At 37.7% G+C, this 25,916-nt stretch overlaps 2 long non-coding RNA genes across 2 annotated transcripts in view; one reads left to right on the top strand and one right to left on the bottom strand.

Moving 5' to 3' along the window:
- The first annotated feature begins 300 nt into the window (after positions 1–300).
- LOC147841219 (uncharacterized) lies at positions 301–5,242 on the top strand. The gene is made up of 3 exons (XR_015506487.2): positions 301–841; positions 2,203–3,750; positions 3,906–5,242. It is a non-coding gene; the product is annotated as an uncharacterized LOC147841219 (long non-coding RNA).
- LOC147841212 (uncharacterized) overlaps positions 1,785–25,916 on the bottom strand; it is a 1,204,737-nt gene continuing 1,180,605 nt past the window's right edge. The window contains exon 3 of the long non-coding RNA XR_015506477.1: positions 1,785–2,198. This is a non-coding gene — a long non-coding RNA (uncharacterized LOC147841212). The remainder of the gene's footprint in view (positions 2,199–25,916) is intronic.

Here is a 25,916-nt window from a genome sequence, read left to right as displayed (position 1 = left end):
GGAGAATGTATAAGTTAACAGTATATTGAAATATCTGTTTGTATTTTTATTACCCCTTAACCATGGAGTTTAGGCATCAAAAAATATCAGTCTATGCAGGTGTTTTATATTTAAAATGACGGCAAAATGAATGCGTTACGGACGTGACAAAAAAAAGACATGAGTTTTGTGAGTTGACATACTTGGTTAAAATTCTGTGAATAAAAATGCAGAAGCCAAAAATATATATAACAGTCAAAAGGATAAGGGTTGGCTCTGCATGGGTCAGTTATAATATATTTTATTTAGTTTTTCATTTTTGCATTAATGAGGGAAAACTATCGTTACGGACGTGACTTGTCTTCGTTACGGACGTGACTGCTCTGAAATTGACAGTTGACACATTATGAAAATCAGATAAATGCTTTCAAAACTTGACAAAAGACCTGTTTGTGGATATCTGTTGGGTGTGTAAACCAATAAACTTTAACCTCTGAGACATCTGAATGGTATGGTTGCACAATTAATCAAACTTAAATAGATATCACCTTGTTATATTTAATTTGTATTATGGCATGTGTGTTGTTAAAGGTTAACGCACGTTCGAATGTTCAAAACTCAATTCGGAAACAGTGGTGCATGCTAACATGGTGCTTTTATTCTCTGAATAATATAGAATTGATAATAAACATAATCAGCTATAATAGGCCTATGTTTATCGGGCTCCTTTCCAGACAAACTTGAATTGAATCATTGCCCGACTGTTAGTGCGCAAGACCGTGTCGTGGCGAATATTCAAAATCTAGTTGTGTCACAGTTATGGCAATATTATATTTGACAAAGTTTATTTTAGTTTATTCTAGTTAGGGTTGTAACGGTATGAATTTTTTACGGTATGATAATCGTCTAAAACAATACCACGGTTTGACGGTTTCGCGGTATACGGTATTAAATAGTAATTCTCATAGCAAAGACCCTGAAAAGAATAAGAACACGTTTTCTGACTGAACAAAGGTTTTATTTCAACAAACTTTTGAAAGAACCATTTTAATAGAACTATAGAAGTCTTTTATAAAAATAAACTGAAAAATCTCCCATTTTAATAAATTAAATTAGAAGGAATAAACAAGCAAGGTCTTTTAAGATTAGACAAAAATAAACTTAAACTGTCCTTCCTTATAAGCAGGATAAATGGGAGACCAAAAGTGCAATACCAAGTTTATGGCTGTAAACATGTATTTAAAGCGTTGTTTTTTTCAGTCTAGGTTGTGATGAAGAAATGTAAGCATGTTGAGATTTTCAGGACTTAATCTTGACCGCTGAGGTGAGAGAATGTGTCCACTTGTACAATGAACAAATAAAAAAATAATAAATAATGTGTCAAAGTCCAAATAAACATGGTGCAAATCCTCAGTAAAAAAATAGATATAAATATTTACTATACTATAAATAGTTACATAACGAAACTAGATTCAATATGGAACATCCTTAGGTTTTATGTGTCAGCATGGATATGGTTGTCTGTGGATATGGTTGTCTGCAATGCAGACAAACAGCTGCACCTTCATTTGTGTCTTTTGAAAACAGCAAGAGCAGCAGTTCGTCTTTGCTGTGTCACTGTTTTGTCATGTTTCTGTGTTGCTGTACATGCAAAAGTACTTAGTATGAGAATTATTTCATGCAAAACTTTTTTTTTTTTGCGTTTTATTTAGCCGCGCAGAAATGTATGCCTATCTCTCATTCAGTGTTGTTCAAAAAGCTCAGTGTTGGTCCACAAACAAAAGTGAAACCTTTGCTTATTGGTTGTGATATAGCGAGTTTGAACCAATCTGGGCATGGAGGAGGGACAATGCATCAATGTATCATGTCTGGTTTGTCCGGAGACACAGTGACGAGCGTTTCTTTGTCAAATCAGCGTTGTCAAATGTTGATGACGTAACCGCACTGATTCCGGAGCCTCTGAAAGTCCGCGAATGTTATGTGATACAGCACTGGAAAGCTGAGATTCTCTTCTTTATGCCAATCTTTGAATTGTATGAATAGGATCAGCGGATCAAAAGTTATTAAACATTTAAGAGCAATACTTATTTTTAGCCGCGGGCGGCTGTCTCGGTCTTTAAGGGTTAAAACCGTTGATATGCAATTGTTCATGGTATGATAATCGTGCACGTTCAAATCGTGGTAAACCGTCATACCGGTATATTGTTACAACCCTAATTCTAGTTAATGTGTTAGTCGATTGAATAAATAGTTTAATTTGTCCACTCGCGCTTGCTTTCTTTTTCTCATCGGCAGTCACTTCAGGACAGGTTGAAAAAATTTAAACAGAGGACCAGGATGAGAGAGTAACTTTATTATGAAAGGTTTTGTGAAAAATAGCCATTAATTGCAGGCATGTACGATGGATGACTATAATGTTTATATTTTTAGGCTATAGTTTATAACCGATTGTGTAAAATATTGAATGACATTACAGCTGCAGGTGCTATCAATTTACTAACAAATTAAATACTCCTATGATGTAGTTAAAGCTTAGATCAATATCAAGATTTTATTCTTATTTTGCCGCCTGTAAAATAATTTTAATAAGCACTCAAGCACATTTGCCGGGTGCTGGAAATCTTTTAAAATGTTTTCATTTTAATGTAGGCTATAGCCTATTTTCCAGCTTTGAAAGTGCTTAGATTTTGGATAAAGGGCTTGGAAAATTAATTGTGTCGCTATGATAATTTATCTTTATAAATAGTTATTTAATTAATAAAATAAAAAACATATTTATGCTCTGCATGAAATGAAAACTCCGCTGTGGCCTGTGCAAGTGCCTGCAGCCTGACCCACGGCGTGCGCATTTTGAGCAATGGGAAAAGACCAAATGCATGGAGGTTATTGATTTTGCGCCCTGCATGCGCGCCTCGCGTTTTGCCATTGCCCGCTTTGTGAGCTCCAGAGGAAAAGCATGTTACCTCAGTGGCGTCTTTCATTCTTCAATCAAATGAAAGCAAAGGCGGGGTTTCCTTTGAGGTGACAAAGTGTGTTGTCAAGATACGGCGAACTTTTTAATAACGGAGTAGAGACTTGTGGTCGCTCTTTTAAGTCATCCAAAGTTGTATGACTTTACAAATCTTGAATTTCATAATATTATTTAAAAATTAAATTATGACAACATTGACAGCAACACTAGCGCACAATAGACCAGCTGATTCAGTTGTTACCAATAGTGACATACAAAAGAGCACCGCGCTCCTTTTTTTCTTGTCAATATAAAATGCATTGCGGAGTGCCTCACGTCTCTGGAATGAAAAAGCGCGTTCGTTGTGATCGGCCTCTATGGGCAACACATATTTGTTAACTCGCAGAACAGTAACACGTGCAAACACACGTGCTTACAGATGTATTTTGCCAAAGAAGCAAAATGAAAGAAGGATATTCTGGCCACAGTTTGACACAGGAGTTGACGAACCAGCGCTGATGCTGGTCGTCTGTGCTGCCTGGAGCCGCGTCATAAACTCAATTAGGTATATTGATGATTTAGTGCAGACTAACCAACAAACCAATTTTTTTCCATTTGGAAAATAACAGTTATTATTAGTTCTTATACATTTTTAAATAGCCTACATAGCCTAATCTACAAAACAAAGCCAAATATTTTAGGATAACTTCGCACCAAACTGATGCTTTCATTTTACAGCTTATAAAACATGTGTACAAATTAACACAGTATCACATGTAAATAACAAAATTGTTATATCCTTAGCCTATATTTAACAAAAAGTATAGGTTCAAAGCCTTATGGTTCATTGTCATTATCTTTCACTATACTCAGCGCGCGCGCACATGAACCGCAAGTAAGACAGAGGAAATAGGCTAATAAATCATAATTAAGACATAATCTTTAAACTAATGACTTCTATTAAAAATGTTGACAGGTTTTGTAATATTATAACAGCGGAGTATTAATTGAATGCATTTTTCCGTAAAGCAATTTATTTGAGCTATAGCTAATATTTTTTAATTGACGGAAGAAAAAAAAAACACGATTGGACAAACAGTCTTTGCCGATTCTTAAAAAAGCATTCAGTCAATGTTTTCGTTTTGTAATCTTAATTTGTCATTTAAGTAAAAAGGTTTAGAGCAGGATTTATTTTATTATTTTTGTTAGTTTATTCAGTTTTTCTGTGCTGCTAAAAAACACTGCAGGTGCGTGAAGATGCTCCTTCTGTATGCTGTTCGCATGTTAAAATAACCTAAATCAGTATTTTAAAATGCAATATTTAATGTGTCAGACAAAATAGGCACGTCAATTTTTTTTTTATTAAATAATATTTTGATATTAATCTGTTAACGGTTAATATCGCTTAACGAGCGGTTGTTGGTCTGCCAAATGAATGGAAATCAGCATCCTAGTTTGGCATAAATTGTATCTTAACTATTTGATCTATTATTTGACGGTCAGTTACCCTATCTACAAAAGAAACAAGAAGTGCTTCAACACAAGGTTTATTATGCGCCAAGATTATGGCATGTAAAATGTTGTTCTCTTTATTAAACATTTATTTTTGAAATGTTACTAAAATGGTTTATAGCTAACTGAAATGTTCAGTTCTTGATATAACATATGGATGTTATGTAATGTAAGTCAGTAATTGTAATGCAGCATCATAATAAACAAATATGCGCTAGTCATTGGCTTATATTAATAAGGAGTTCAAAAATGGCCACGTCCGTAACGCAAAATTGTAGTTGTTTAAAGCAAAGACCGGAGATGAGTTGGCGATCATAATTAGTATGGACATATTTTGGCTTTGTATACAAAGTTTCATTTTATTTGTTATAATATTTATTCCACAATATAAACTTTTTCATTAAATCGTTACGGACGTGACACGTGACCGAAGCTGCGTGATGTCTTAAATATGTAGCTCATGAATCAAAAGGGCAATAACGTTATGAAAAAGTAAGGGTAATTATTTATACTACAGACTCCAATCCTTCTGCAGAATGATTACTGTTAACATAAAGCATGGAAAAGGTTTTTTTCTAAAGCACGAAATGTGGTTGGATTATAATGAAATTTACCATTGGCATAATCCTCATATTTCATGAATAAACAAATCAATTTCCTTAAAAATTCAACAAGAGCACATCATTACAATAAAATATAGACCTTAATGAGCAAATTTAAATATGTTTTGTTATTTTAGTCAAAAGTTTATTTTTTCATGATAAGGTTGACATTTTCATGGAATTGACCACCTATATTTATTTTGAATATGTGCCCTCTAGTGGCTAATATCACACATTGCACTCTTAATCTGAATATAAGCTACCCTAAAGAATATCTGGAAATGAACAGTTTCTGTGTTTCTGTGTTTAGTGATTAACAAGTGTTTAAGTTCAAGTTTATTTCCGGTTGTGAATTGCATTATGGGATGTTGATCTCTGCTCTGACTTTTGATGTTGAAAACTCGACTACAGTTTAACAAAGTGACTCTTAGGGCCTACTCACACTATGCCATCCGTACCGTGCCCAGGCCCGTTTCCCGGATCGTTTGAGAAGTGTGGGTGCGCTGAATCTGGCTCAAGCACGGTTCACTTGGCCGGCCCTGGCCCGGTTGGAAGCGATGTGCCTGAGCCCGGTTCACTTGGGCTTTGGCGCGGTACATTTGTGTGTGAGTGCAAAACGCGCCTAAGCGCGAAACTAAAAGCGAGACGTGACTTTTAAGGGACTGTTTTATATGGATTGATTAACTACTGTTCAGGGAATGCAAACTGCCGTAGTTTATTAAAGACGCAAACCCCTCACAGCATGACAGCTGCACCTTCAGCAGACCTCCTCATTCCTGCAGCACGAGAGCTTTATGATTGTTTATGAGCTCCAAAAGTGGCGGATCTGTTCGCCGAAATATCTGACTGCGTGTCACCGCATCCCTAAGGACTGTTTGGCGAAATATTTGACTGCATGTCACTGCATATTAAACGACTGAAACGATATAACTAGAGAAATCTCCACTGTGCTGAGTGAGAGCGCTTCTCACTGAACAGCGCAGCAGCGATGACGTAAGCGTGCCGAGGCCCGATTGTGGTGTGAGTGCGGGCCGTCAGGGGAGATGGGAGAGGGGACAAGCCTGCTTTGGCCCGGTTCAAGGCAACTGTACCTAATGTGAGACTGGCCTTATTGACATTTTAGTAGTTTGAAGCAACAATGTATAAGAAATAACAGAAAATGTACTGGGAGTTATTTACAGGAATTTGACAGCGTAATATGCAACACAAACCCAGACAAAGCATCACTTTAAACTATTAAAAATGTTCCCAAAAGTCACTTTTTCCAACTTTATTATGGTTAAAAGCTTTTGGAAGAAAGAGAAAGGCCCTATAATGCAAATCAAAAGGCTAAATAAACAAGGAAAAATGAAAAACATGAATCACAAAATAAAGAAAACTGATATATTAACTATTGTCGAGCAGAATTATTTTCAGTGTGCACCACAGTGTATCCTAAAGTGCATCTGTTTTTAACAAAGGATTTTATTATCGTTTGATGCTTTCTGAGCGATTGATTCCATACTGAAGGGTCGTGGCCTTGTAAATACGGAAAAAAGCCAGCCCACGGTTTTTGTCGACGAATGCACAGATCTGTTTCTCTCTCCCACACACGTCCAAAGCAGCTTGGAAACATGCTTTGCTCCACATATCTGCTTTATTCAGTGAGATCAAGCGCTGAATCTCCCACTCTTAGACCTCCGGGTCACTTCAACACATCTGACTTTTACTCAGAATGACTGGTGTACGGTTGACCTTTCAGCAGCTGCAGAAACTCGGCACTACAGCACTGATGATACTCTGTGGTTCATTTAGAGCCATGGATGTTTAGAGCCATGTTTAATGTGGTTTTTGCAGCACATCTAAGTTCAACTTAAAGGACACCTAGTTTACCCCTTTTCTAAAGATTTAATGTTATGGTTGTTCTGAGTGTGCTAGTTTAGGTTCAGTTCAAAACAATTCAGATTTTTTAAGTGAAGTTTAATTTTAAACTAATTTCGAGAGGAGCATGTGCTCATGATTGACCCAGCTGCTCCACATTAGCTAATTATGATCCTCCAATCAAAGGATCCCAAATCACTATATATATATATCCTCATTTCCTTTCTACAACTATCTTCGTCTGGAAGAAACCCCCCTCCTCCCCTTCTTCCTCCTTTATCCAGAATGGGCGGCACGGTGGCCCAGTGACTAGCACTGTTGCCTCACATCAAGAATACCAATGGTGTTGGGTCCTCGCTGAGCCATCTGGTATTTCTGTGTGGAGTTTGCATGTTCTCCCCGTGTCCGCGTGGGTTTCCCCCAGGTTCCCCGGTTTCCTCCCACCATCCAAATGTGCTCTATATTATAGATAAAATAAGCCTAAACCCTTTTTATAATGTCTTACTCTCAGGAAGTTCGCCTTGGCCTCAGCAGCGGGCGAGTTTGAGATCGACCTGAGCTCAATCTCCACTCGCCCTGCAAAGGGGGGGAGCCCTGGGCTCGAGGATCCCTTGAGCTCAGGGCTCTCTCCCGGGACAGCATGCCAAACATGCTATGTATTAATCATGAGCTAAGTGTGAACTCTTGAATTATAAAGTGTTAAGTGTCATTTTAGGGGTGTGTACACAAGTCGTTGTGTTAGGGGCGTGTTGCTTAACATGAAAATATGTTTCGACTTCCCACCCAACTTAACAAAGGGGCGGAGCCAAGAGCTCCCCCGCTTGTGTATGGCAACAGACAGGCAGACAGAGAGAAGCAACATGAGTGAGAGGACCAGCATTTAGCCGAACGTGTACAACTCGGACACAGACCAAGCAGAGACGACTATTGAGGAATCAATATTCCTACTGTGCTTTAATGTGTCAGAATAGTTACAAAACCATTTGTGTTTTTGTATAGTATTACAGCCGCTATGTAACGATGCATGTGTCATCCGTATAGGGATGTAGTGATTTACCGGTTTCACTATTAACTGCGCTTTATATTAATCACGGTTAATTGTAAAGGCTTCTCTACACCGTGTTTCTGCACGGAACAAAACTGCGGCAACTAAACAAAGCTATGCTAACGGTGTGCTTGTTTAAAGTTCTGAGCTTGTACACAAAGACTAATAACCCCGCACACTGGATTAACTTTGACTGAGGCTATAACTAAGGCAAGTTTGTTATTTCCAATGGAGGGACGCGCACGTTAGGCAACGCGCTTGCACTTTCCTGATGCACCTAGTTAAGATGATGGGTAGCTTCTGTGACCGCGGGAAATGCAAACGGCTGAAGTTTAAGGAAGACGCAATAAAAAGTTCATAGGTTTGCAAAGCCACCTAAAGTTACAAACAATGGTGCCGATGAGAGCGATCATGTGATGAATGTTGATCTGCCAGTCAAGATAAATCGAGTGTTTTCGGAGAGAGTGCTGAAAGACTTGGTGGATCAGCTGTTTTTAATGGCCTGAGTCTCGATATGTTGCATTCACTGTGTGTTCAGCGCAAATGGACGCTAACTGTAAAATCTCTGTTGCTCATTCGCAGGAAGACGATGAAGGCTCTTGTGTTGAGCCCAATGAGCCTTACATCCAAAAATAGAGCAGGGGTGTTCCTTTGGTACATCGCTTTGACTCGCACGCTCAAAATGGCGAACGTGAAATAACTGAGGATATGATAATGCACGCCTGCCAATTAACATTGGTGAGCGGAGGGACTATATTGTTAATTTGAAAAAAAAAAAAAGGGACTGGGTGTGTTTATATCAACCCAATATTACTACCTTCACACATGTCAGTCCAAACAGCTTGAAAAGTCGATTTTTCACCATAGGTGCCCTTTAAAGAGGCTATATAGAGCACTGATTCACTATGTTCAATTGTTCTCTGATCGGAGCATCATGCTCGTACAGCTGCACATTTTAAATCCAAATGTTTGTGCAGAAAACAAGTTTATGAGCTCAAAATAAAATCAGCACTCCAACTGCAGCTGATTTTGTATGCTTATTTGTGCGTGTTTTGGACCGCAAAGAAAGATAAGCTGTTTGGAGAGCTGCCCGCTGTCCTTCTGCTTAAAGAGAATTGTATATCAAAGGTTTCTGATTTATAAAGACTCGCCGGCTAGAAAGTTTTCTCTGCTATTTTAATGCGCTTCAGTACACTCTTCTTATAACAAATCGGTCCGAGAAAATATTCAAAACAATAGTGAAAGTAAAAGAACTTATACTAGAAATGACAACAAAACATGATGTAATACGTACATATTGCATGAATAATCACTGCTGCAGCATGTTCAGACAGATAAGCCACTGTTGAAGTCAAAACGAAATCAAAACAAACACTTTAGCATTTCAGAATGAAAGATATGAGTTCTTTTTAAGGTATAATTCAACTGATACTTAAACTTTGTCATTTAAGTGGCATAATAGTTTTATAAATATTTATTGCACTCACATTTTAGGGCGGCACAGTGACTCGGTGTTTAGCACTGTTGCCTTAGAGCAAAAAGGTCGTTAGTTTGAGCCCTTTATTTATCAGGGGTCACAACAGCGAAGTAAACCGCCAACTTATCCCACATATGTTTTACACAACGGATGCCCTTTCAGCTGCAACCCAGTACTGGGAAACACCCATACACTCTCATTCCCACACACTCATACAATACTGCCAATTTAGTTCATCTAACTCACCTGTACTGCATGTGTTTGGACTCTACGGGAAACACGAGAACATGCAACTTTACACAGAAATGCCAACTGGCCCAGCCGGGACTTGAACCAGGGACCTCCTTCCTGTGAGACGACAATGCCAACCACTTACTGAGCCACTGTGCCATTATTTAAAATAAAATAAAGTATAGTCTTATTTACTGTCCAGGCTCACTTGAAATGCATGCCTCAACCTACATTTTTTGTGCAACGTAAAATACAGTGCTCCAGGTATGTTTCGTTGCACGTTTCAGATAACAAATCCTGCGCTGTCTACATTGTGAATCAAAAATTGCCTGATCTAACGAGGAAATGTCTTTTACGTTTTGTCAGTTAAGTGGCTAATTCAGAGTTGAGTTGCATGAAAATGTATGAATTTAAAAAGGAGGTTTGCACCAAACCCCACCCCTAAACACTTCCGTCATCCATTCGCGTTCTGTTCTAGCGCAGTGGGCCAATGAGAAGCGCTTGAAGGCGGGGCAAGCATTGCAGGCTTTGTTTACTGCAGCGAGTTGACTTGTCAACTGTTTCAAACCATTCCTGAGCGCTGCTTTTGGTTTTTTTAGGTGCAAAGATGCTTTATGTGTGAAGGCCTCATAAATCTGCGCATGTGGTGAACATTTTGCTGTGAAAACTGGACACATGACATCAATGTTATGCACTCGCACAAATGCTCCCAAATATATGTTGAGGTCGCATAGATAACATTTCGGTCGCAATTTCAAGCCCTCTTTGGTACCATTATTACAGTACTCTCCAGCACAAATGAGACTCATTGTACACCTATGTTTACTGTGGATATGTGCCATCTAGTGGCGAATATCATGCATTGCACTCTTAATCTGAATATCAGCTACCCTAAGGCCCAATCCCAATTCTACCACTTAGCCCTTCCCCTTACCCCAACCCCTCGTTTTGTGCGTGCCCATGAAGAGGTAGGGGTGTCCCAATTCTCTTTAGCTTGAAGGCGTAGGGCTAAGGACAAGGGGTATACACCCCTTCAAACGAAGATTTTTCACACTCGAAACCAAGGGGTAAGAAAAATTTCCCAAAATGCACCAACCACAGCTGTACCCGGAAGTAAGGAGATCCACTAATTAGTATTTCTTTGTCATTATTACGATTGGTTTCCTTCAAAGCATCAAAGGAAACCTGACGGACTTCACATCAGGCAGTTGTTTTGGATTACTAAAGGTGTTGCACGTACAAATTCCCCCAACTCGGCCAGACTCTGCTCCAAATCATCTATCGTGTGCACATTCACTTTTCTAGGCCCTTATATGATAGATAGAATCCAATACAGATACAATAATTCAGAGTTCAGTCGCACAAAAATGTTCGATTTTTAAAAAGGAGGCGTGGCACCAAAACTCTACCCCTAAACCCAACCATCATTGGGTGATGAGCAAATCGTACTAAATTGTACTAATGAGATTGTACGAATTTATACCAATTAGTCACTTAATCACAAAGTTACGAATTTGAGTGAGGTAGCGTTGGAAATAGAGTAAACTGACCTCGCCAGAAAAGTTGTCCATATGGTGATTAACCGGTGACAAACTTATTTGATTACAAATTGTCGACACCATTAAGTTGTTTTCTTGTATTTATTTACCATTGTGCAAAGAACTCGGCGATAATAATCCTTTATTCGTTAATAATATGTGCCTGTAAATATCATTAGTGTGAAAAGGAACAAAAATCGTTAGCAATATTCTGCCCCCAGTGTCATTTTTCCTACAAACTCCAGTCAAACATACACTTTCATTAAACCAGTGTTGCTTATTTGCGTCCTCTGCGTATATACGTGTACTGAATTTCTATCTCGTCTGTAAAATCTAAATGTATAGTTTAAGGATGTTAACGATTACTTGATGACCGATTGATTGTCGATAAACCTTTAATTGATAGACCTTATCGATGACTGATTAGGGACCATTTTGACCCCTTGATAACTTCCCAAACTTTTCTGCCCACAACCCCCAGAATAACAATGCCAGTAACTCGTGACCCCTAATGTCCTCTGAGGTGGTTTTAAATACAGAAACCTTGCATGCAATGGCGCAGGCACACCAATAGACCCAAGTCTGTTCTTCGTTTAATTTTTTTTAATGTATGTCAGTGCTGTACATGGACCAGAAATTTTAACCTGGTGTTATAAAATCAATCTGCTGCTTCTGACACTATTGCTTTGTCTTAAATATAATGTAATACCCCAGGGGTCGCAATCCAACTGAACTAGTAACTATAAACTACTATTGTAACTAGGGTTGTAACAATATACCGGTATGACGGTCTACCACGATTTGAACGTGCACGATTATCATACCATGAACAATTGCATATCAACGGTTTTAACCCTTAAAGACCAAGACAGCCGCCCGCGGCTAAAAATAAGTATTGCTCTTAAATGTTTAATAACTTTTGATCCGCTGATCCGATTCATACAATTCAAAGATTGGCATAAAGAAGAGAATCACCTTTCCAGTGCTGTATCACATAACATTCGCGGACTTTCAGAGGCTCCGGAATCAGGGCGGTTACGTCATCAAAATTTGACAACGTTGATTTGACAAAGAAACGCTCGTCACTGTGTCTCCGGACAAACCAGACATGATACATTGATGCATTGTCCCTCCTCCATGCCCAGATTGGTTCAAACTCGCTATATCACAACCAATAAGCATAGGTTTCGCTTTTGTTTGTGGACCAACAATGAGCTTTTTGAACAACACGGAATGAGAGATAGGCATACATTTATGCGCGGCTAAATAAAACGCAAAAAAAAAAAAGTTTTGCATGAAATAATTCTCATACTAAGTACTTTTGCATGCACAGCAGCACAGAAACATGACAAAACAGTGACACAGCAAAGACGAACTGCTGCTCTTGCTGTTTTCAAAAGACGCAAATGAAGGTGCAGCTGTTTGTCTGCATTGCAGCCAACCATATCCAAATCCATATCCACAGACAACCATATCCATGCTGGCACATAAAACCTAAGGATGTTCCATATTGAATCTAGTTTCGTTATGTAACTATTTATAGTATAGTAAATATTTCTATCTATTTTTTACTGAGGATTTGCACCATGTTTATTTGGACTTTATTTGGATTTTGACACATTATTTATTATTTTCTTATTTTTTATTTGTTCATTGTAAGTGGTGTTGTTTATAGTAACTGAAAATATATTATTTGGAAAAAGTCAAATTTGCTTCACTGTCCTATTATTTTGTAACATTTATAACATACCGTATACCGCGAAACCGTCAAACCGTGGTATTGTTTTAGACGATTATCATACCGTAAAAAATTCATACTGTTATAACCCTAGAGATGATGTACAAATCTTCGGGAGCCAATTTATAATAAATGCACTAATAATAATACAACAAATAAGTGAAATGAAGGAAAAGCAAAAACTGTGTCGAGTAGTAAAAACTGGCAGTACAATTGTAGGTAAAGCGCAAAAACAACCAAATGAAATTTATTCAATAAGAATTACACAGAAAGCACACATCATTGTTGAAGATTGTTCCCATCCCTTAAATATCAAATTTCAGCTCTTGTCATCAAAAAGACGTTTTAGGCAGCCTCAAGTAAAGAAAAATGTGTATCAAATGTCCTTTGTGCCAAGTGCCGTTAGAGTTTTAAATACTGGGTTTTAATTATGTGTAAGGTTATAAATTGTGGTTTTTAATGTGATATATGTGACGACGTTGAATGTATTTGTGTTGAATGTTTTTTCTGTGATGTGTGAAATGTAAACGCTGATGTGGTTGTGTGGTGAAGCCAAAGATAAATTTCCACTTGTGGACAATAAAGAAAGTAAAGTAAAAAAAAAAAGTAAAGTATCATCATCACCAGCAGCATCTCAGTTATTGCGCACATATTCTCCTCGCTAGGCTTTTATATGAAGGAAACCAATACAGCTTTGAGCTCCAATCTGATGTACAGCAAATGACCTGCGCAAATTCAGTTAAAGCCTGCATGTGTTCGGAAATCTGCTCTCATCGCTGTAACCGGATCCATGCATCTGAAATGTAGATCTGGCAAATATCCGTCCAAATCTCCTCCACTTCCTGTCTTATAACCGTGTGCTCGTCTTAAGAGCAAACTCAATTAAACTAGAGAAGACTTTTACTTGCATGAAGGAAGTGTCTGAACTTTTCAGGGAGGCAAACTGGATTGATATCGATTTAAGTGTTTGGTCCATCAGGCGCTGAGGCTAGAGCAATGATGTCATTTCCTCTGAGATGAGATGACATCATCTGTTATTGTTTTAGAGCTCCTAATGGATGGGAAATACAACCTCACGAGCACATTTACTGGATCCAACTTGCAATGAGTCCATTTTGAGTTTAGCAATGATGCAAGAAAAGTCTAGATAAACTTTTCAGAAAATATCGTTGCCTTTTGTCAATATTTCCTATAAAAAGTGCAGGGTTTACAATAAGAATGGTTTACCTATTTTCTACTTGTCATTTGAATTATAGAGCTATTTTGATTACAAACAGGAACTTGATCTTAACAAAACACTAATGGCTCGTTTCCATTGACTGGTACAGTACGGTACGGTTTGGGTTGGTACGGGTCACCTTTATCAGGCTTGCGTTTCCACTACAAAGTCAGCTTTATTGTCAATTCAGCCACATGTTACACGTTAATATAACAAGTAGAGTTTTAAGAAAAAGAAAATTTACAGTATATACAATTTAACATAAAATGTAGACTGAAAAAATACATAAGGAATAAAAATGCTATTATCTTGTTGAATAAATACTTTACAAAAAAAAAGACTTTCTCCAAAATAAGAAATATTATAGGAAATACTGTGAAAAATTCCTGAATCTGTTCAACATCATTTGGGAAATATTTGAAAAATTCACTGGAGTGCGAATAATTTTGACTTCTACTGTGTACATCAGAGAAAACGAAATATTGCAAAGTTTGATTTTTCCAATATCACATAGCCCGAGCATATAATATTATTGTGGTAAAGCTATTTATATATATTTTATATATTTTTATATATATATATATATATATATATATATATATATATATATATATATATATATATATATATATATATATATATATATATATATATATATATATTTATTTATATATATATATATATATATATATATATATATATATATATATATATATATATATATATTTATATATATATATATATATATATATATATTTATATATATATTATATATTTGTATTATATATATATATATATATATATATATATATATATATATATATATATATATATATATATATTGTTATATATTGTTATATATATATATATATATATATATATATATATATATATATATATAACAATATATATATATATATATATATATATATATATATATATATATATATATATATATATATATATATATATATATTGTTATATAGCCTCTCTGGGGCTCTGAGCTCTGTAATGATCACATTTAGAGGAGTCTGACAGACTGTCTGTGCCAGTCTACACTCCTGACTGAAGGAAGGCTCTGGGAAATGAATAATTGATGTGTTGAAGTGGAAGCAGAGAGACGTGGGCTGAAAGCAGAGCGCTGAACACACACACACACACACACACACACACACACACACACACACACACTGACTGTGCCATCCGCTGGGAAGACTGAAAGAGTCTTCTATGTAAAATAAGCATTGTGTCTCCATGCAGCATGAGGTGTTGGAGTGTTTATCACTGCTGCGGTCTGGGAGTCTCGCTAATCACACACTCGCTCTAATAAACATTATTTATAGCTGCGTTTGGCCGGATACTTCACCATCACGCAGGATTGCAAATGCATTCGCAGGCAGACTGTAATGTGAATCCCGGTGTTGTGGCGGTGGTGAATCCCTGGAGGGTTTGAGGTGATCCATTAACCCAGATATCTTCATGTATTGAGTTGAAGCCAGAATTATTCACCCTCCTGTTAAATGAGTTGTATTTTATTTTTACTGTTCAATAGAGAGAAGTAATGATGGCTTTAGTAACTAATAACTGATTTATTTTATCTTTGCCATGATGACAGCACATAATATTTGACTAGATATTCTTCAAGACACTAGTATTCAGCTTAAAGTGAAATTTAAAGGATTAACTAGATTAACTAGGTTAATTAGGTTAAAGTTAGGGTAATTAGGCAATTCATTGTATAACAGTGGTTTGTTCTGTAGACAGGGGCGGACTGGCCATCTGGTAAATGCCAGAAGGGTCAGACCATTTTTTTAATGTGGGCCGGTCAGCTATTTTTTAATATATTTTTTTATATTTTAAATTTTTTTTATGTGTATTGTTTTTTACATGTAGGCAGCTTTTATCTCTTGCAAGATATGAGTATGATAATGATGATGATGATGATGATACTAGTAATAATAATAATAAATGTTAAACATTGGCCCAATCGGCAATGATCGGCTGGTTTCGAGATGGGCCGACCCAATTAGAGGTTACACAGACGTAACCAAAATCTGACAAGAATGTCTAATAAACAGTAGGTGCAACACAAGCTAATTGTCAGAGATGGACTGTAAAAAAGAAAAGGCAGTGCTGAAAAAATGTATCTTTAAAATCATTCATTTTCTTGTCGGCTTAGTCCCTTTATTAATTCAGGGTCGCCACAGCGGAATGAACCGCCAACTTATCCAGCAAGTTTTTACGCAGCGGATGCCCTTCCAGCCGCAACCCATCTCTGGGAAACATCCACGCACACATTCACACACACACTCATACACTACAGACAACCCAATTCACCTGTACCGCATGTGTTTGGACTGTGGGGGAAACTATTTCGAGCCTCGGCTGAGTTAGTTGGTGTTTCTGTGTGGAGTTTGCATGTTCTCTCGGGTTTCCTCCTGGTTTCCCTCACAAGTCCAGACACATGTGCTGTAGGTGAATTGGGTAGGCTTAATTGTCCGTAGTGCATGTATGTGATTGTGTGTGTAGGGTTTCCCAGTGGGTTGCAGATTGGAGGGGATCTGCTGGGTATAACATGTTGGATAAGTTGGCGGTTCATTCCGCTGTGGCGATTCCAGATTAATAAAGGGACTAAGCCGACAAGAAAATGAATGAATGAAATGATTGCATGTATAAATTTGTTATAAATGAGTTGTTTTTGTTCCAGCCACGTACATTAAATGTTTAAATATCTATTAAATATGGTGCTGCTTATATTATTTCACCATCTGTACACTAATGTAAGTAGTGAATGTGTGTGTCTGTGTATGGAGCTGTGTCGGTGTGGTAATGTGGCTAGAGTGCCAGGGCTGATTTTTAGTCCCAGTCCGCCCCTGCCTGTAGACAATCCGAAACAAACATTGCTTAAGGGGGCCAATAATATTGGCCTTAAAATGCTTTAAAATAATGTAAAGTTGCTTTTATTCTAGCTGAAATAAAACACATAAGACTTTCTCCAGAAGAAAAAATATTAGAGGAAATACTGTAAAAAATTCCTGAATCTGTTCAACATAATTTGGGAAATATTTAAAAAACAACGAAATTTCACTGGAAGGCGAATTTGACTTCAACTGTATGTGTGTATATAGATGTGTGCTGTATATTGGCTCTGGTGGAAGGCGTGCGTTGGCTGGAGGCTACAGGCTGAGTGTCTCACCAGTGCCAATATACAGTCAAATCGCACTGCTATGAGTGTGGTATTGCATTTATACAACAGTTTGACGGCATAATCGTGTATATAAAAAAGAAAATCAAATACTGAGAGACTCAAGAGCCCTTTTGTATGAGGAACTACTTTCTTCCACCATTCATTCACATTTGCAGCCGACGTCAGAACAGGAGAAACCGTTGTTCATTTACAAACTTCACTTTAGAGCTAGTGTTTGACTGATTCTCTAGCGTAATGTCTAAAGCAGGGATGTCAAACTCAATTCCTGGAGGGCCGCAGCCCTGCACAGTTTAGTTCCAACCCTGCTCCAACACATTTACCCGATCACCTCTTAACACCCCCCCAACTCAGTTTCATCCGCGATTAATCCCATCCACCCCCCGACCCCTCTTCAGTTGCATCCACGATCACCCCCGACCACCACCCCACCTCTTCAGTTTAATCCGCTATCACTTGTCAGAGGGCTTGTGACGGCCAGCGACGCCCATGGGTTGCACGGTTGCCTCAAGAAGGTCAGCTGTGTCAGTTGGCATTTCTGTGTGGAGTTTGCATGTTCTCCTCATGTTGGTGTGGGTTTCCTCCAGGCTCTCCGGTTTCCTCCACAGTGCAAACACATGCGCTGTAGGTGAATTGAGTAGGCTAAATTGTCCGTAGTGTATGTATGGGAGTGTATGGGTGTTTCCCAGTGATGGGTGGCAGCTGGATGGGCATCCACGGCGCAAAACATATGCTGGATAAGTTGGTGGTTCATTCCGCTGTGATGAACCTATATGAATAATGGGACTAAGCTGAAAAGAAAATGAATGAATGAATATTGGCATGATGAATTATTTGATAACTTTTCACCTCTATTCTGATCAAATTCAGCATCACCTGCTAAACTAAGTGTCTGGAATGCTGTGTGTGCATGCGCGCATGTGCATATGTGTGCATCTGTGTGTGTGTGTGTGTATGTGATGTGCAGATCTCCACGGGAACTGATATAAAGACACATTCCAGCATTCCGTGTTTGTGAATACCGTTGCCATGGCGACCGGGCTAAATGTGGCCACTGGCACCATGTTGCCAAGTAACAGCTGAGTTGTGAGCGATGGATGAAGAGACGTGGAGGACGAGTGTGAAGCGCTGCATCTCTTATGTGCTTAAAAAAAAACATTTGTGACACTTTAAAGACATGTGAGCGGCGGTGGGAACATCTTTAATGTTTGTGCCATTGAACATTTGTTATGTTTGCGCACAATTCTCCAGTGATGTCTTTATTCACTGTGGAAAACACACGGCTGAAATAGGGCTACAGATGAGATTTCAATTATATTAGATTACATCTGATTACATTACATTTATTTAAAGAGATAATTATTTAATGTTGTGTTTGATCATTTATATACTGAATGGCTCTTCATTTTGTGTATGCACCACCTGACAAAAGTCTTGTCGTCGATCCCAGTTGTAAGAGCAACAAATAATAACTTCTAGTTTGGAAAAGTGTCAGAAGGTGGATTTTTCTGATGAATCATCTGTTGATCTGCATCCCAATCATCACCAATACTGCAGAAGACCTACTGGAGCCCACATGGAGCCAAGATTCTAATAGAAATCAGTCAAGTTTGGTGAAGGAGAAATAATGGTTTGGGGTCATTCAGTATGGGGGCGTGCGAGAGATCTGCAGAGTGGATGATCAACATCAACAGCCTGAGGTATCAAGACATTTGTGCTGCCCATTACATTACAAACCACAGGAGAGGGACAATTCTCCAGCAGGATAGCGCTCCTTCTCATACTTCAGCCTCCACATCAAAGCTCCTAAAAGCAGAGAAGGTCAAGCTGCTCCAGGATTGGCCAGCCCAGTCACCAGACATGAACATTATTGAGCATGTCTGGTGTAAGATGAAGGAGGAGGCGTTAAAGATGAACTCAAAGAGTCTTGAAGAACTCTGGGAGTCCTGCAGGAACGCTTTCTTCTTCATTCCAGATGACTTTATCAATCAGTGATTTGAGTCATGTCAGAGATGTATGGATGCATGTATGGTTTTGGTTTAAATTTTGTGTAGTTTTTATTGAATACTTAAGTGTTTTCTTATATAAAAAATCATTTAATTATAATATTTTTTTAATTAGATAATATATAATAATTTCTATAATTAATATATTATATAATTATAAAAAAAATTACAATTAAATATTTTATATAAGAAAATACTTAAGTATATAATAACAATTATTAAATATAATGATATAATTTATGAATTATAAAAACTAATTTTTAATATGAATTACCATAGTGAAATAATTATTAATTTATTGAATATTCAAAAGTCCTTTCCAATCTAAACAGTAATTTTATTGATTTTTTTTTTTTAATTTTTAGAAATTAATTAGAAATATTGATTTCTATAATGGAGTATATATATATATATATATATATATATATATATATATATATATATATATATATATAGTAATCTTTATCCAAGTTTATATTACTTTTATTTATATTTATCTCAAATTTATTAGTAATTTTAAGTCTAATTTTAACAATTTAATGGGCAATTACTTTTGTTATAATTTTGTTTTTCATTCATTCATTTTATTTTCGGCTTAGTCCCTTTATTAATCTGGGGTCGCCACAGCGGAATGAACCACCAACTTATCCAGCATATGTTTTACACCGCAGATGTCCTTCCAGCCACAACCCAACACTGGGAAACATCCATACACACTCATTCACATTCACACACACACACACTCATACAATGCGGCCAGTTTAGTTTATTTAATTCCCCTATAGCACATGTGTTTGGACTGTGGGGGAAGCACCTTTCCAGAGCCCCTGGAGGGAACCCACGCCAACACGAGGACGCACCAATGCAGATTTGAGCACCGAACTCGCTCAAGTAGTCCCAGAAGTCATTGCGGGTAATAAAGAAAGTGGGAAGTGCAGCGTTTTAGGTTTATTATTAAAGCTCAGAGATGAAACTTATTTATCTCAGGAGTTTCCCTAAATGAGACGGTGAAGGTAAACAACATGAAAATCTGTATAGAGGCATAAACATTATTTATTAGCTGAAATTCGTATTAAAATTAGTTTTATTTGTATTGTATTGTAACGTTAAATCGTTGTATGAATGCTGTAATGTTTACATAATTATCAGTTAAAACCGCATGAAGGTCATGTGACCATAAGGACGATCCCGGGAAGAATGCAGCATCTCATTTCTCAGAGGATGCATTCTCTGTTCCCACAGTTTCCCTGAGTACTTTCTTCCAGGGTAACTTTGCAAGACCGCTCTCCACTAGAACGCAAGTCAGCTTTCTGCGTTCTTGCAATTGAGAAACTGCCTCAGTCTGCAAATGATGTTGAATTCAGCTGTTGTTTTCCCACCAAAATGATGTCATCCCCTGGAGGATGATGTCATTGGGATAAAAGGGATTTGAAAAAAAATGCAGGATGGAAAGCGTGAATAACATGTGCACTCTCACATCAGTCCACTGTGATTTTACTCTTATATCTTTCATCAGTTGATGATTTCCTCCAGAATGTCTCCATGGTAGTGTTGCTCTGAATGAAGAAGTAAGAAGCAGAAGTGAGAGAGCAGAACAGTAATGCTGTGAAGTCAACGAGACGCTTTTCTTTCTCTTTCGCTTGACTGATGTGTGTTTGAGGTCTGTAAGTGTGTGTGCGTGTGTGTGTGTGTGTGTGTGTGCACGACATGGCCTGTGTTGTTCTTTCAGGGGATTTCAGACTCCCTCTGCAGTGTGTGTTGTCGCAGAAAATACTTTGAGTTTTGGGAAAACACCTGTGAGACTTGAGTCAGATGATGAAACACACACGGGGCAGCGCATGCTTTCATAATCTCTCTCTGTGTGTGTAACTGTTTCTCTGTGTTTCAATGTGTGAGCGTGTGTTTGAGTGCACAAGAGTGTGTTTGTGTTTGTGTGTCTGTGGGTGCTTGTAACCACCTGTATCTTTGAATGTGCAAGGGTGTGTGAGTGATTGTGTTGATTTATTTGTGTGTGTGTGTGTGTGTGTGTGTGTGTGTGTGTATGTGAGTGATTATGTTGATTTGTGTGTGTGTATATATGTGAGTGATTGTGTTGATTTATTTGTGTGTGTGTGTGTGTGTGTGTGTGTGTATGTGAGTGATTATGTTGATTTATTTGTGTGTGTGTGTGTGTGTGTGTGTGTGTGTGTGAGTGATTATGTTGATTTGTGTGTGTGTATATATGTGCGTGATTGTGTTGATTTGTGTGTGTGTGTGTGTGTGTGTGTGTATGTGAGTGATTGTGTTGATTTGTGTGTGTGTGTGTGTGTGAGTGATTATGTTGATTTGTGTGTGTGTATATATGTGAGTGATTGTGTTGATTTGTGTGTGTGTGTGTGTGTGTGTATGTGAGTGATTATGTTGATTTGTGTGTGTGTGTGTGTATGTGAGTGATTGTGTTGATTTGTGTGTGTGTGTGTGTGTGTATGTGAGTGATTATGTTGATTTGTGTGTGTGTGTGTATGTGAGTGATTGTGTTGATTTGTGTGTGTATGTGAGTGATTGTGTTGATTTATTTGTGTGTGTGTGTGTGTGTGTGTTTGTGTGTGTGTATGTAAGTGATTGTGTTGATTTGTATGTGTGTGTGTGTGAGTGATTATGTTAATTTGTGTGTGTGTGTGTGTATATGTGAGTGATTGTGTTGATTTGTGTGTGTGTGTGTGTGTGTGTGTGTGTATGTGAGTGATTGTGTTGATTTATTTGTGTGTGTGTGTGTATATGTGAGTGATTGTGTTGATTTGTGTGTGTGTGTGTGTGTATGTGAGTGATTGTGTTGATTTGTGTGTGTGTGTGTGTGTGTATGTGAGTGATTGTGTTGATTTGTGTGCGTGTGTGTGTATGTGAGTGATTGTGTTGATTTGTGTGCGTGTGTGTGTATGTGAGTGATTGTGTTGATTTGTGTGTGTGTGTGTGTATGTGAGTGATTGTGTTGATTTGTGTGTGTGTGTTTGTGTGTGTGTGTGTGTGTGTGTGTGTGTGTGTGTATGTGAGTGATTGTGTTGATTTGTGTGCGTGTGTGTGTATGTGAGTGATTGTGTTGATTTGTGTGTGTGTGTGTGTGTATGTGAGTGATTGTGTTGATTTGTGTGTGTGTGTGTGTGTGTGTGTGTATGTGAGTGATTGTGTTGATTTGTGTGCGTGTGTGTGTATGTGAGTGATTGTGTTGATTTGTGTGTGTGTGTGTGTGTGTATGTGAGTGATTGTGTTGATTTGTGTGTGTGTGTGTGTGTGTGTGTGTATGTGAGTGATTGTGTTGATTTGTGTGCGTGTGTGTGTATGTGAGTGATTGTGTTGATTTGTGTGTGTGTGTGTGTGTATGTGAGTGATTGTGTTGATTTGTGTGTGTGTGTGTGTGTGTTTGTGTGTGTGTGTGTGTGTGTGTGTGTGTGTGTGTGTGTGTGTGTGTATATGTGAGTGATTGTGTTGATTTGTGTGTGTGTCCTCACAGAAATGCCAGCTGGCCCTGGCAGGACTCGAACCAGCAACCTTCTTGCTGTGAGGCCACAGTGTAACCACTGAGCCACCGTGTCGCCAAACCATAACTTATAGAATGGTTAAAATAAACAAAAAAACTAAATTGGGAGGAAAAGAAAACCAAGTAAATGAATGCAGACGTTTTTAAAAATAAATCAATATTGGAATAAGCATTTTTAAGGATGCACGCTTTCCTTTTTGGCTGTCTTTGTATTTTACTTCTTTGTTTTATTATATATTTTTTGCTTTGTGAGTGTTTTTAAATCGGGCCAGGTTTCATCTCCACACAGACACAACAATAATAACAACAACATTGAATGGGCTCATAATATGTGCGTGGAGGTCTTTATATAACAGTGTTTTCCACTGCTGCAACTGCTGATGTAAACAGGAGACTCCAGCCGTCAGCTCAGATGCAGATGGCCTACTTTCAAACTCGCACTTCCACACACACGCACTAAATTGTTTGATTGTTATATATAGTTTATTATTATTTATTAGGGGCGACACCGTGATTAGCACTGTGGACTCATAGCAAGAAGGTCACTGGTTCGAGTGTGTGTGTGTGTGTGTGTGTGTGTGTGTGTGTGTGTGTGTGTGTGTGTGTGTGTGTGTGTGTGTGTGTGTGTGTGTGTGTGTGTGTGTGAGAATGTGAGTGTGTATGGATGTTTCTCAGTGATGGGTTGCAGATGGAAGGGAATCCGCTGTGTAGAACATATGCTGGATAAGTTGGCGGTTCATTCCGCTGTGGTGACCCCTGATGAATAAAGGGATTAAGCTGAAGGAAAAAGAGAGAATGATTTACTATTTATTAATATTGTGTTATTATAACACTATTATTATTATTATTTTATTAGGATTACTATCACTACTACTAATTTGTTTTCATGTTAGTTAAACGTGCAGTATATAAACGTTATAATTGCTTTTGCAATACATTTGAAACATTTGTCATGCCAATAAAGCAAGATTAAATTTGAATTGAACTGAATTGAGAGGGTCTGATACATACTTTTGTGTTCATACATTTATTTATTTACTTATTTAGTATGCTTTTTTTTTATTCTGATAACATGTATGCATAATATGACCATGTACACCACCTGACAAAAGTCTTGTTGCCTTTCCAAGTTTTAGAAACAACAAATAATAAGCTGACTTCTAGTTGATCATTTGGCATCAGAAGTGTCTTATATGAAAGGTAAACAGATTTTGCTTATTTGAGCACAATAAAATATGATCATGTCTTGATGTTGAATGATTTCATTAGGACAGTAAGGTCTGACTCTGCTTAGACTAAAGTGTCATCACTGAACAGAAATAATGTCCAGTATAGAATATAAAGTCCTGCTGCAGTGGAGACAGAATGAATACTGTGTCTGACTCCATCATGAGCTTGGAGGACTGCATCCATACATCTCTGCACTGACTCACATCACTGATTGATAAAGTCATCTGGAATGAAGAAGAAAGCCTTCCTGCAGGACTCCCAGAGTTCATCAAGACTCTTTGAGTTCATTTTTAACGCCTCCTCCTTCATCTTACACCAGACATGCTCAATAATGTTCATGTCTGGTGACTGGGCTGGCCAATCCTGGAGCAGCTTGACCTTCTTCACTTTCAGGAGCTTTGATGTGGAGGCTGAAGTATGAGAAGGAGCGCTATCCTGCTGGAGAATTGCCCCTCTCCTGTGGTTTGTAATGTAATGAGCAGCACAAATGTCTTGATACCTCAGGCTGTTGATGTTGATCATCCACTCTGCAGATCTCTCGCACAGCCCCATACTGAATGTAACCCCAAACCATGATTTCTCCTTCACCAAACTTGACTGATTTCTATGAGAATCTTGGCTTCATGCGGGCTCCAGTAGGTCTTCTGCAGTATTGGTGATGATTGGGATGCAGATCAACAGATGATTCAGCAGAGAAAATCCACCTTCTGACACTTTTCCAAACTAGAAGTCACGTTATTATTTGTTGTTCTTTATAATTGGGATCGACATCAAGACTTGTTAGGTAGTGTACTGTATGTATTTATTAATAATATTTGTTGTTTTTATTTTTTAACTTTCCTTTTCTCTCTTTTCTTCTCTTAAAAAACCCCATTGCTTTAAAAAAAGACAATTCTGTAATCATGAATCGTGTCAATTTGATCTTTTCTGCTCATGTAAAGAGAGAATTAATAAGCAAATAACTTAATAACAAATAACTTCACTTTTTAAACCAGGCTTTGTTAGATTATTAGGTTTAGATAGTTTCTTTTTTTATTCAATCTATTATACACATTTTAAGCATGCAGAGATTCTTTTGGATCTGTCTTTGTTTTTGCATTTATTTATTTTTGTTTCATCTCCACAACTCTTATGAATTTCTAAATCAGTAAGCAATCTTGAAATCTCCATTGCATTAAAAAATAGACACAAAACTGAAATCAAATTTGAATCAATTTGTTTCTTTCTGCTCATGTGAATTACCATTTTGAAAGAGAGAGAGAGAGAGAGAGAGAGAGAGAGGGAGAGGGAGAGAGAGAAACCCCCAGAACAAGGCGTAGATTGATGTTTTCGGAGTACAGCTGTGTGTCTCAGCTGATCTGTGTGTCCTGAAGCGCCTCCGTCTCCTCCATCAGCTTCATCTGTGACCTTTCTGTTCCCGTCACTGCACTTTCTGACTCCGCCTCCTCCATCATGCCATCCAACAGTCTGTGTGTGTGTGTGTGTGTGTGTGTGTGTGTGTGCAGTTCTGCTGATACAGAGGCCGTTGTTCACTTCCACTTCCTCTTCCTCTTTATCTTGCAGGACTAGTCTGTGCAGAGATCTGGGAAAGCATGCAACATCTGATACTGTTGTTGAGTATTGTTGCGATAAAGACATTTCTTACGATTTTACTTTTTAAAAAAAGGCTTCTGATACTCATCAGTGCTTCACCTATTTAAAATTCTGTAAAACAATGAATTATTTATAAACATTTATAATAATGATTATTCTTGTTTATTATTATTATTATTTTATTTCTATTATTACTATTATTTTTTATCTATTATTA

Source organism: Danio rerio, chromosome 13 (genome assembly GCF_052040795.2).
Source record: "Danio rerio strain M-AB ecotype USA chromosome 13, GRCz13ab, whole genome shotgun sequence".
NCBI lineage: Eukaryota > Metazoa > Chordata > Actinopteri > Cypriniformes > Danionidae > Danio > Danio rerio.
This window is presented reverse-complemented; position numbering and strand designations above follow the sequence as displayed.